Here is a 13005-nt window from a genome sequence, read left to right on the forward strand (position 1 = left end):
AGAAGTTCAGGATCAAACACACTACCAAGGTTATTCATGGAAAGTCTAAACAGCAACTATACAAGAAGAACAGTTGATTTGTCCCCAGGAGAAACACATTCATGCGAAGTATTTAGAGGGAAAGTCAGAACCAGCAGGCAAAGAGAACAGAGAAGAGTCATTAAAGGTGTCAAGGAATATGTACAGCTGAAAATCACAAACACAGAATTGTCAGCCAGCAGCATAATTTAGATCCTGTGTATAAGTAAGAGTAAATGGCCAAGAAGTGACCCTTGTGAGAAGGACTCGAGAGAGCAAGGGTCTTGTCACGTAAGAAATGAACAAATACACACCTTTTATTTTTTAAGAGATGTGTAGAAAAACGTCAGCAATAAAAGGATAGGGCAGGCAGTTAGATGAGAGATTTGAAGAAATATAGCGGTTATATAAGGAGACGGAACTGAAAGAAATAATACCTGCACAGAGACTGCACATAGTTTTTCAGAGCAGTCATCATTATCCTGAGTTAAGTCAATCTCAAATGTAATTTCTTAACAACTATTATGGAAAAGACTATGACTAAAGTCTAACACTGACTATCTTCTCTTTTTACTATGAAAGAATTCATGATAAAAATGTTCCTTAGCTGGAGGAATTTTATATTGGGCCTTCTAGAGACATGACATCTAAAACTTTTATTAACTGAAGAATCTAAGCCAACTCTTAGAAAGCAGAGCAGCAGGCAGAATAGCTCACTCCAGGTACCAGGCACATTTACCCGTTTATTTGAATTATCTAACTAGATAAAAACTGTACGGCAAGAATATCACTTGTAAGCACATATCAGCTACAAATGGTGCTGCACATTTCAGGAACAAACTAGAAGACTCTCTAAGCATCTGACTAACTGGCAACTCAGTCTATGCTTAGGGTTCTGCTCAGAGCCTAAACAGTTTCTAGATCATCTCCTTCAGCTTCTCTGAAACTAAAGATTTGATAGAATATGCATAATATCTGAAGCAACGAAGCTGTCATCACAGGAAACACATAACTGTTAATTATTATATACAATATAATCACATAATAGTAAAAAACAGTTTATGAGAAAATGGAATGACTACTTGCCTAAACTACTTGGAACTTGCTCAAACCTACTAAAAACAGTAAGAAAATAGTACCTGTTTTGTTAAGAAAGGAGTCTTAACTAACAGCACATATTGGTAAAAACAATTTTGTGGGGTTTTTTTTTTAATTTATTTATTAGGTAGATATTGTTTGAATATTAGGGGATGTTTTACTGCCTAGAAAACAGATGCATGTGACATCCATTTATGGCTTATGTTTCTTTGGTATGTCCTACACACAGGTCAGAGGTGAAAATGGGATAGGTCTCTCCAGTCTCGCAGTTCTTACATGAATTAAGCAGAGGCCATCTAAACAAGCATGCCTGTAAACCTGGAAACTCCTGCATCCTTTTGCCAAAACTTTGCCTTCTAAAAAACCCACATCAAAAAAGAATACTAGAAGCTGCCTTTAATTACTGAGATCAGGAGAACTGAAATAATAATTTAAAAAAACCAAAACTGAGATAAAGAAAAAAAAATTTAAAGGTTTTAAATCACAATGCTGCATCATATGCACATCATTACAGAGCACATAAATACATAACATCCTAATATTACTACATTTAAGTGTTCTATAAGCATATGTATATGATACATTGTGGCTTAAAACATTTTAATTCCGTTGAAGAAGTTCTGTAGCTTTAAAACCTGCTGCGATTTTGCATGGCTGCTGCCTCTTCCATTCCCCAACATGAAGTGACAGATCATGCAGAATATTTACTTACTAAGAGCCTTGGCAGAACATGCAGGCTCTGATTTTATTGTAGGATTGTAACTATAGACGCATTACCAGACCTTCTGCTTAGAATCATGGCATCAAATACTGCAGTAATCTCAAGCAAAGTTTTTGTTCAATTGATTTTTCTCACTGTCTGAACTCCTCTGCTTAAAAATCTTGATGCTTTTACAATAATCTAAAAATTGTTAATGTTCAGTACACAAGACATCTCTGCTGTATTGTCACACCAAGTCTCAGTGGATAAATCAGAAATACAAGCATGTTACAGAATACAGATATTTGTATTTTACAGGACAGATTTTTAACCCTGCCTCAACTGGTAAAGACAAACACGTGCTAAGTACTTATGCAAAAACCTAACATATAAATAAATGTTCAAGAATATACACTATATATGTACCTACAAGTTATGTATGTAGCTGCTCAGACATAATACTAAGAATAATCTTGCAGTACTAGATTAAAAAACCAAGATGAAGGAATGAATATTGCTTATTTTCAAGTTTTAAACAGTGCAGGTTTCCAAGCCAAACATGAAAGCTGGGAATGTAACATATTGCTCTGAAAACACTGAATAAACCAGCAAAACACGGAAAGTTTGTTAAAAACATCATATGCCACAAGTAGGAAAGTAGCTTTGCCAGTGTTTGAAAACCAGCAGCACAATGACAAATAAAACCCATTTCTTTTTATCAAATATTATTTCAAGTCAGCTGATCTTGAAAAACAAAAGAATAACTCAATTATCTTTCATTCTTAAATCACAATGGAGAAAGAAATTTAGTAAGTACAGGGATCAGTTTATGTATCACTAACAATAAATCAGCAAATCTTCTCTATCTGTTATAAGGGCATAATGTTAACAACTGTTCCATATTCAAATTGAAAAGGTTACTGTAAAACAGAATAAAGAATGCATCTTAACATCTTCTCACTGATTTTATTTCCAGTGTTTCTTGCTGAAAAAATATCTGCATAACATACAGACCTTTGCTATAAATATACCAAAATTCTCCAGTTTTCTTTCAGAAAAAGTAATGCTTATCTCAAAAAAGCTCCCAGTCTCCCTATTTTGTACCAGAATCTCAATAGGTTCCACAGTCAAAGACATCAAAGACTCTCTTCTTTAATGAAAAAGGCTTGAGAAAAAAATTGGAACAGTAGAGATATCCCTCTCCCATCTTCTCTTCATCTCTGCCAGTGATTTTCGTGAAGCTGTTCTACTAATCAAATGGACTGTCCAAATGGCCGTTCCCTGTTTTCTGGGCAGCTTAGCACCATAATGGCCTGGTGCTAAAGCCCTTCCTGCTTCCTCTGCAGCATCTTCTGTGGCTGCACTGTGCCATCCCTGCTGCAGGACCCAAAGTGCACAGCAACATTCTCAGCCCAGCTCTCCTTAACATGGTGGCTTCACTCCACTCTCACAACACACAGCATGCAGAGTGGCAATGTGAACCAAGAACTCCTAATGTCTGACTACAAACATGGATTTCAACAGCTGACAAAGAAATCAGATTTATGGAAAACCAAAGAGACTGAAGCCCATTATCACCCACCCATCCCAATAAAAGCACCTCCATCCACATGGAAAGGACAGCTGAACAGTCATCTGAAATATAAGACATCTTTCACTTTCCATTCCTCCCTGCAGAAGAAAAGCAAGTTATTCTTCAGTCCTGAAAGCTTTAATCGAGGAATTTCACAGATATTTTTATTTTTAGTTTGTTTACTGTTTGTTTTTAATCAAAAAGTTGCCATCAAAACAAAGTGGTAAGTTGATGGCAAGATAATTCTGTTTGAATATCACAACGTTATTTTAGCTGGTAGTCAGCCTTCAGAAATTCCAGTTATTCAAAGAGAGAAAACCAGCTTGAAAAGTAAATACATTAGCAAGAAAAAAATCAATCACAGAGAAATAAAACAGAGGCTAAGAGGAGGATGTTACTTTCAAGGAAGGCAAGCAGTCCACAGAAAGAAATCTGCTTTAATAACTACATTTGCTAGAACTCATGGAACTAATTATGGTTCCAGTGTACATAATGCATTCAGAGGCCCCAAGTAACAGACATTACTACCTGGCATTTCCAGCCCAGTTGTTGAAGTATAGTGATTGCAAGCATAAATGTTCATATTACGAATCAGGCAGATGGTCTGCTTCACCAGAAACATTACAGTCTGACATTTGTTATCAATTGTACTGATTTAATACTAATGAGAGTAAATGGAGACAGATTTGCAAAAATCTGTCTCTTGGGAAGATGTATGTGTACCTTTAAAAATCTTTTACTTCATATTTATCATGCTATGGTACCAAGAGGAATAAGGATGCATTTTAATATACAGCACCACTCCGATATTTGCACTGAGTATTCTGGAACCAAAACCTACCTGAGAATAAATTTCTTCTGGAAAAGAAGCAGAGGTGGTGCTTCACTAACTCTGCCACAGCAGCAAACAAATCAAGATTAAACCCTCTTTTTACGATATGATAAAATACCATTATATCCACAGCTGAGGCTTTTGTTCACAAGTGCAGCAATTTGAAGATATGCACAGCAAGGGTAAGTAATGCTTATTCTCCAAATGCTGAAGTGCTCTGCCCTTCCTCAGTGTCCTGCTGACTGCACGCTCACTGTGGGCAGGGGAGAGAAGGAAGAGGCACCAGGTTTACCCCAGGACGATGAGGTACCAGGAGCCCTGAAGTGCCAGGAACCCAAGCTGGGTTAAGCAGCACAGCCTGCCCCATCAGTCACTGCTGCGTTATGGGCGATGGTATAAATCAGAAATCCAAACTGACAAACATTAAACATGGGACATAAGCTATCAGTGCTTCCTCAAGCCTAACACTTCTTACACTTGTTCTTCATGCAATTGCGTCAGGCCTTAAGAACAATTAAGGCTGGCTGTGTTTCTCATAACAAAGCGGCAGTGAAAGTGTTCCTTTTAAGTCAGTGTCTGGTCATCAGCACAGGTTATCATCCTCTCAGATTTTTGCTGCTATGAAATGCCACTAGCATACCTTGTCTAGCAGGACACGCCAAGGCAGGGACACAGAGCCTCTACAACAAACGAATACCACAGAAGCTCCTCGCTTGTTTTGTTTCCTGCAGACACATTTTTTCCTGTTCCATTTCTTCTGCAACACCGCAGTGCAATCAAACATACAGTGATTTGTTACTTTCTCATTAATAACAGCATCAATTCCATGGAGATGTCCAAGTTTATTCAGATGACTTTGAGTACAAGCACAATTTAAGACTGAGGTGTAATGACACAGCATTATGTTACAGTTCAATTGCTTCACTTCAATTTACGTCAAACACCAGAATTTGAGAACTGATTTGGACAGACTAATAGTGAACACCTGGATTTCTTATTTATAGCCAGAACTGTCAATATGATTATTCACTCACTTACTATTTCATTGAAAGCCAATGCCTGTTTATAATCCCAGGTTAGAATACTAGGGTTTTTATTATGAAGCAAAAATCATATATTTTTTTAAATTATCCATGTACTATAACAAATAAATATATTCAATATAGATGTGCTAAAAATAAGTCTTTTAACTTAACCTTCCTATAAACTATTGATAAAAAATAGATTTAAGTATATTTTTCATTGCTTGGAAAAATTGATTTCAGCTAGATTTCAAGACCCTGAGGGTCAGGCATTAAATATTACATTTTCCCAATTTTGTAATATTTTATAGCAAAGACATGGTCACTGCCAGTAACTTCTAAAGTAAGATTAAAACCAAGATTCTATTCCTTGCACAGATTGCTGTATTAACATACTGCAAAAAATATGCACTGTACTTCTAGCAGAGATATAAATGCCTCTGGTATAAAGTCAAGAAAATTGAAAGTAAAGTCAGCAGTACATGCTGTAACACACTTTCTCTGAAGCTTCTACACTGGAACACAACACAAATTAACTGTCATGTTTAAGCAATTATCTTCTATCAAAACGATCAAAAAACTAATTTACACAAGAGATACAGTAGATGCATTTCCAATTTTCCCTCTAGCTTCCCCAAGACAGTGCAACTGATCTAAACAAATACAGTCAATCATTTGTGAGAGTGCATATGTGGTGAGAGAGTGCTTTTTAAAATTATTATTTATTCTTAAATAAAGGGAAGAAGTGTGATCTTCCCTGTAAGGGATAGACTGGAAATACAGAAGATATGTCACTGAATGTTTTATGTATAGGGATGTTAGCCAGATCATTATCCTAATTTTCACTAGAAGAATTTTTTGCCACAGAAGACTGAGAGTACAAATGGATACCACTCGATTTTCCAAACAAGCTTTTTACAGGGTAAAGAGGGAAAGAAAAAATGTTATATTCAGCATGGTGAAACAGAATTTGCTTCTTGTGACCTTGAGCAAGATGTCTGCTCCTATCTAACAAACAATAGCGTCTAGAACATGAACCATATCAAGCCTGGGTTCCTGATCAAAACATATAAACAAATCAGTGTCATTTGGCAAGGGGAGAAGGGACTGGAGACCACAGATGACACAGAGGGGAAAACATTTTTTTTTCCTCCATGCTTTCTAGTCACTCTTGCCGATGCACAACAGTAGAATCTTCTAATCACTTTTTTTTTTAAGCACAGGACTGAGTGTTATTTGTACAGTTTTCATACTTTAAAGTGATTTGATGTAATAAATTAATATACCTACACTGCTTTATATATATTCTATTTTCTGCATGCAGTATGCCAATTCCACTAAAATCTACCACAAATTGCAGTGCCTACTCTTGAAAAGTGACTAAAAACCCACAATGTTCAAAAGAACAAAGTCTTTTTGTTACTAAAAATATGTCTCCTGGAGATATGAACTACTTTTCCTCTCATATTGTTTTTTGTTTTCCCTCAACCCTTCATAAATACCACCTCAAAGCCTTGTGTTAGAATTGGTATTGAACCTAGGGCTTTTTGAGTAAGAAACAGAATATGAGTAATTTCTACTCCAAACTTCATAACATTAAGCTATATGTAAATTATTTCTTTTAAATTGAATCCGGCACTTAAACACTGTCATATGCCAGGCAGTACATTTTTTTTAATTGCTAAAGAGATACAACAGGTTTTTGCTTCTTTTTAATCAAATCAAAATAAACTCCACCAATTCCACGACCTCCCCAAAACTGTTGTGGCTATCCTTATGAAGCAGTGATTTACAAATCTGAAGACCAATCATCCTAAACCAACTAGAAGAGACTGATTCAGTGACATATGAAGACAATGATGAGGCAGTGCACCATTTAAAATACCTTCAGTTTTGGTTTTGGTTAGAATATAAAGCATGCTTCTTGGCACAGAGGCAGTTATAAAATAGGTTGTCTTCTCTAAAAACCGAAGTAAAAACAGAAATTAAGAAAAAAGTAACAGGTTTTACTAGTATCACTTAGTAAAACAGTTAAGAGGCGAAACTCACTACTATGAAATCCATTTTGTTTCCCATACAGAGGCAAAAATCTATTGCTAAATCATGAATGGTAGACAGGTTGTCAGAAAACCTGAATCTTTTTGTTCTAATTTTGAGATACATTTGAACCATAGTAGCAGCACACAAATCACAGATGCAGGTACTTGAACCAATGCTTGCAAATGTGGGAGTAAGCATGCACAGTAGTTTATGCTTTGGATGGACAGCAGCACTTCCCTTCTCTCTAAGAACTTTCCTTGGCCATTAAGGCTTTTTGAAGAAAGATTTACCTGGAGCCATCTCCTGATGGTTCTGGAAAAACACCAGGTAACAGTTCATAGCCTTCTTAGAAGCCTTCACACTTCAGTAACTAAATACGCAGCACATCAGTTTTGACAGTCTGCAGTTGACTTTCACTACATTCCCAAAATACAGAGGTTCAATTCTGAAATTTGATCAATACTTACAATATCTTACTAATCAGATTAACTGGTAAAAAAACTGCAACATTCTTTGAGATAGTTCTGAGGAACAAATTATTTGTTACCCAATGTGAATGACTCTCCTGTTTGCAAATACTGATGATGGTTAATGGAAGTATTACATTGTTAAAAGAGTCTGCAGACTACATGCATAAGTAAGAATCAATGTTGGAAGCAATCTGAGCAAAGACAACTGAATTGTACATTCTATATATTCTTTAATTAGGACCCATCCCTTACTTTATTATCTATAATCCTGTCAAAACTCTGGGATTTGCACATTAACAGGACTTGCATGTCAATCACTGTCATCTTCTAAACCAGAAAGGTGCATATGTATTTCCACAATGTGATTAAGATTAGTTTTCATGAAGCTTTACGCAAGGGTAGCAACCCTATATTCTGCTACTTCTAGCCAGGCCTGTGCCCACCTCCTTGTCCCATCCCAAAGTTTGGCCTGTGCCTCTTACCAAGGCTCACCTAAGTTAAATATTTACTTTCGTAAATTAAATTTTAAGTGGGTCTGTTCCCCTGCCTGCATCTGCATTCATCCCCTCTAACACTCAGGCAGGCAGGTGTAGGCACAGGCAGGGACTCTGACAGGGTCCCTGAAACCGTGATCCTCACCCCATAACTTGGCTTTGTCATCTGAATCCAGCAAGCATTACACAGTGAATCCAGACCTGGAAACTGTTTCTGATGCAGTTTCTTCAGTCACTTTTTGCTGAAGCACTCATCTTCTCCCAGCAAGAGCACCATAAAAAAGTACGGAAAACAGACAAGCATTGCTCTTTCTTGAGTACTCCTGCTCTTCACCTGTACTGGTGACCTGAAGCATTTACCAGCAACATTCAGTACATAAGTCAGGTGTCCATACAAAAATCAATTTGAAGCCTTGGTAGCTAGATTTCTACTGTTTATTTCTCATTCTCCTCTGCAACCAAAGTTAGGCATCACTACCAAAGGTATTTCATCTTTACTGATACAAGCTGGAAAATGTCACATTATCATACAGGTCTGAAACTTGGATTTTGTGGAGAATGCAAACTAAAAATTCAGTCAAGGGTAGGGAAGCTGAACAAGACAGTAATTGTTGACACATATATACATATATATTTGCCACAAAAATACGAATGTAGTGGTGAAAAGCAGAAGATGAAGGAAATAAAAAATGGATCATTTACTGCCCAGGAAAAAAGTGTACCTCGGGAATAGGGCCCATGACAAACAAGCTCACTAAAGCAGCAACTATCTGAATATATTTTTCCCCCCACATTACACAAGATTAGGCAATATCGTAGGCTTCCTCCTGCTGAAAGGCCACTAGCAGTTTGGAGTAATGAAAACCCTTTGAGAGACAGTAGTTATAATGCAGAATTACAGAGGCTTAATGGATCTATCCATGATTGATATAAAACTGAACACAGTACTAATAATGTATTTTCAGGTCTTATCATGTGTGTAAATTCATAGAGGGAACTCAAGGGACAGTTTTAAACAGATTCAATATTTCTGTTACAAATAGGCATATACATTATGAAGTGTCCTCTGGCTGAAAGGCAAGTTTTGTTATTTGAAAATTGTATCTCAAGTTATGTTTTATCCTGTCCAGTCACAGTAATTCTTGCAATGATTTCCTTTCCTCTTTTACCAAGGGGGAAAAATCCATGGTCTTATTGGATTCTTTAAGCAGAAATTACATTCTGGCTCCATCTGAGTGTTTTAGCTTGATTTTTCCAGATAGAAAATTTTATTATGAGATGACTAAACACAAAATCATAAAATTTAAAGCATGTTGTCCAAGTCCTATCAAATTTTGCAAGATACTAGATGTCTCAGATATGAATTTCACAGAAGTTAGAAACCTTACAGAAAAAATAGGTCCCAACAGTGACTCTTAAAGGAAGAGCAACCACAGCTTTGCCCCTTTTCCCTCGAAGAAAAGGTGATCTACTACTAATCAAAATTCATGCTCTATTTGTTGAAACCACAAGCATGACATTCCTAACACACCCAAAAACCATTGAGAGAGACTAAACTGAATGGCACGTTTGAGGAACACGGCAGGGAGCTAGGGCACCTGACAGTGGGGACTAAAATACAAAGGGAATGAACCTAGAAAGAAATTCAGGTTTTAGGTCTACTACTCATGAAACAACTGCACAGTTATGGAGACTTCCCAAATCATTGCACCTAAGAAAGCAAACCAAACAAACAACACTTGAAGAGGAGATACATCTAAAACATACACATAGATAATATGAGTAAGTCAATACCAATTAAAAAGAAGGGATGAAAACCACTGCAATTATTATTGTAACTGGATAGTTTTAACTCTCTTGGTAGCATGCAATGTAGCAATGTAGATTTGTGCTGAGGTGCCTAAACAAAAGACAGAGCATGTCTCTCTACATCAAAATGTCCAAGTAATATGATAAACATTGAAATAGAACAGTGGAGAAAACCTCCCACTGTTTATTCTTCATACAAATAGATACTATTTGTATACGTAGACCATAAGCACACATGCATCCCTTTAAAGACCTGGCTTTCAAAGTAGATTTCATTTTTTCCCCATTCCTCTAAGAAAAAAATATCATTGAGAGAAGTCAAATAAAATAAAGAGAATAACTGATGCCCCCCAAAATCTAGAGCAGATACAAATTATTGTTGACTCATATTGTAAATTGCCTGTCCACTACAAGCTTTTAGAGTAATGCAACAAGGAAAGAAATGTTTTTCAATCATTGCCATCCATCAGCTTGGTAAACAAGTAAAATGTATACTCTGCCATCTGCTAGCTATTAGTCTATGTAATCACAAAATATCATGTAATGTAATCATAAAAACCCACTATTATTACCTACTCTTTCAATTTATAAACAAATATTTCTATCTGTCAAATGATTTTATGCTAGCATGAGGCTTGAACCTTCTGTGGTGCTTACCATCAATCTAGTCGTCACCCTAAGATAAGTCTGCCTCTTGTTCAGTCCTCCTGCGTTTGGGAAATGCTCAGCATGGCAGCGCCGTGTTTGATCCCAGAAGCAATCCCAGGAAGAGACGGGTCAGTAAATGTTCCAGCTGTCAAGGACCTGAACAGTTTAACAGCAATGGCTATGGGAGTAGTCTTGCTCTTGGTCAGACTGGATTAGATGGTCAGAGTAGTCTTGCTCTTGGTCAGACTGGCTTAGATGCTGCCAAGAAAGAACAGAATTCTCAGTTCTCAGATTATTTTTTCTGCACCATATTCTAGTTACCCTTGATACTTATCTTTAAACATATTCCCATGAGAAAGAGCACTAGAAAAGTTACAGTTTTCTCAAATTGCCTCTTTTAAAAGGTAGAAATAGCTGTTCTAAAATGCTTAAGTCAGAGTAATATTGTTTTTTTTCCCACAGCTTTCCAACCAAAACTATCTATTAGAATGCAAATACATTAGTAAGAAACTCTGCAGCGATACTAAAAAATCATACTGAAATTTTTGTCAGTGATATGTACTACCAAAATATGTTTAAACAATGGAACATGATCTTGTTCCTAGATCTTTCACAATAAACTGAAAAGTCTTCACATAAAGGGACATTCACAATTTTTACCAGCTCACAGAACTTGCCAGAGTTATTACACCATCAGACCAATAGCAACAAGAGGTTCAGATGGCTAGAACTAAGACACTTATTCCTTATCAATGACTTTTAACTTGTGGCAGAAAACCAAATATTTTATGGCAGGGAAGACTATTTAAGCATATTTTCCCCACCAGGTAAATGTCAAAACCAAAGGTAATAGTGTAAGTGACACAGAAGCCATTATTTCAGCTGTACACGACTCCCATTTGTTCCTGAAGGTGATCCTCTGCCAATTTGAGGGCTAGAATCTGCTCCTGCAGTGACAGAACAAAGTGGAACAGCATACCAGAGGAATACCTGGGGTGTTGGTGGCCCACCAGATGTCACAGTAAATTAAAATAGCAACCTTTTAAAGATAGATCCACTGGGCTAAGATTGACTTTGAAACTCTGAATGGATAAGTCTCTCAAGCTACAGAAATATCTTTTTTTTTCTTCAGATCAGGTGTTTCAGAGCTAATTTCCATATAACCTGTCAGAAACCTTGCCTTTTTTTATGCCTTGGTCAGTAAAATTCTGTCATATTATGCAAGCACGATCAGTACACCTTAAAGATACAGTCCAGGATCCTAAATCAATTAACAGTGTAATAACACAGCTGCAGGGACAGGAGAGAGATTATGCTTTTTAAAACACAAGTATGAAGTCTGCACCACTGGAAAGAGCAACCTTCTTTGCATCTAGGGGTTAACACCTGCAGCAATCAGGATTTTCTTTGAGGCAACAGCCACTCAGCTTGGCATATGGCGCTGCCAATCCAGTTTTGGAGCCCTTCAAGTAACAGAGGTCATCCAAACCACTGAAATAAGGAGCAGACTCAACCAGATCTCTCAAACACATCTGTCTCCTGAATCTAAACCTGTCATCCTTTACCAGGTGTTTGTTAAATATTTCTGCAGTTTGTAGGGCAGACTCTCCTGCAATGGAGAGGAATTAAGAGTCCAAAACCCACAATGAAAAACTACATTACCCATGCTGCAAGGTGACCATTAAAAAGTTATGGAATTAAATGTGTATGATGGTGAGATTTCCCATTTAAAGCTAAATATTAATACATAAACCGAGAAATATTCTTTGAATTTCATGCATTTTGATGCAATCTTTATTTTTGCTACAGAGTCCATGACTAATACTATGGGATAACAGTAGCAAGATTGTATCTGCCAGCATCACTCTCTCATTTTCTCACTCCCTAAACTTTGTGTGTCTATTTTATTTGATTTTGATATCTACATTTATTACATATAGGATTTATGAAATTTTAAATTAATGCTGTCATAAAAACGTATACATAAATAACAGAAACAAGATAGTGATTTTAAGGTGGTTTTCAGTCTAGGAGAGGTTTCATTTCTTAGGAGGTCTCCTCCAAGTCTATTCAACTTGACCACTAATGCCAATCTTTACATCAGTGACTGAAAATTTAAAGGAAGTGTCCAAAAGCAAAGGCATTTCCTTTTTTTTTTGTCCTGGATCAATTCTGTAATTATGCCATATAGTATATGAAACAAATAAGGGAACTTAGTGATTCACAGAAATGGAAATTAATGACTTCAGTAAATGATTGCACAATATTTTTCAATTAGACACAGGCACAAAGAGATAAATA

At 36.6% G+C, this 13005-nt stretch overlaps 1 protein-coding gene across 5 annotated transcripts in view; it reads right to left on the reverse strand.

The window, feature by feature from the left end:
- Positions 1–13005, reverse strand: part of TENM3 (teneurin transmembrane protein 3) — a 469046-nt gene that overhangs the window by 339283 nt on the left and 116758 nt on the right. Inside the window, exon 1 of one of the 5 annotated variants that reach the window (XM_068187011.1) lies at positions 10714–10900. The exons of the other annotated variants lie outside the window; for them this stretch is intronic. The gene's annotated coding sequence lies outside the window, so the exon portion shown is untranslated. Of the gene's footprint in view, positions 1–10713; positions 10901–13005 lie in introns of those variants that run through there. 5 annotated transcript variants of the gene reach the window in all.

This window comes from Anomalospiza imberbis, chromosome 4 (genome assembly GCF_031753505.1).
Source record: "Anomalospiza imberbis isolate Cuckoo-Finch-1a 21T00152 chromosome 4, ASM3175350v1, whole genome shotgun sequence".
NCBI classification, from domain to species: domain Eukaryota; kingdom Metazoa; phylum Chordata; class Aves; order Passeriformes; family Viduidae; genus Anomalospiza; species Anomalospiza imberbis.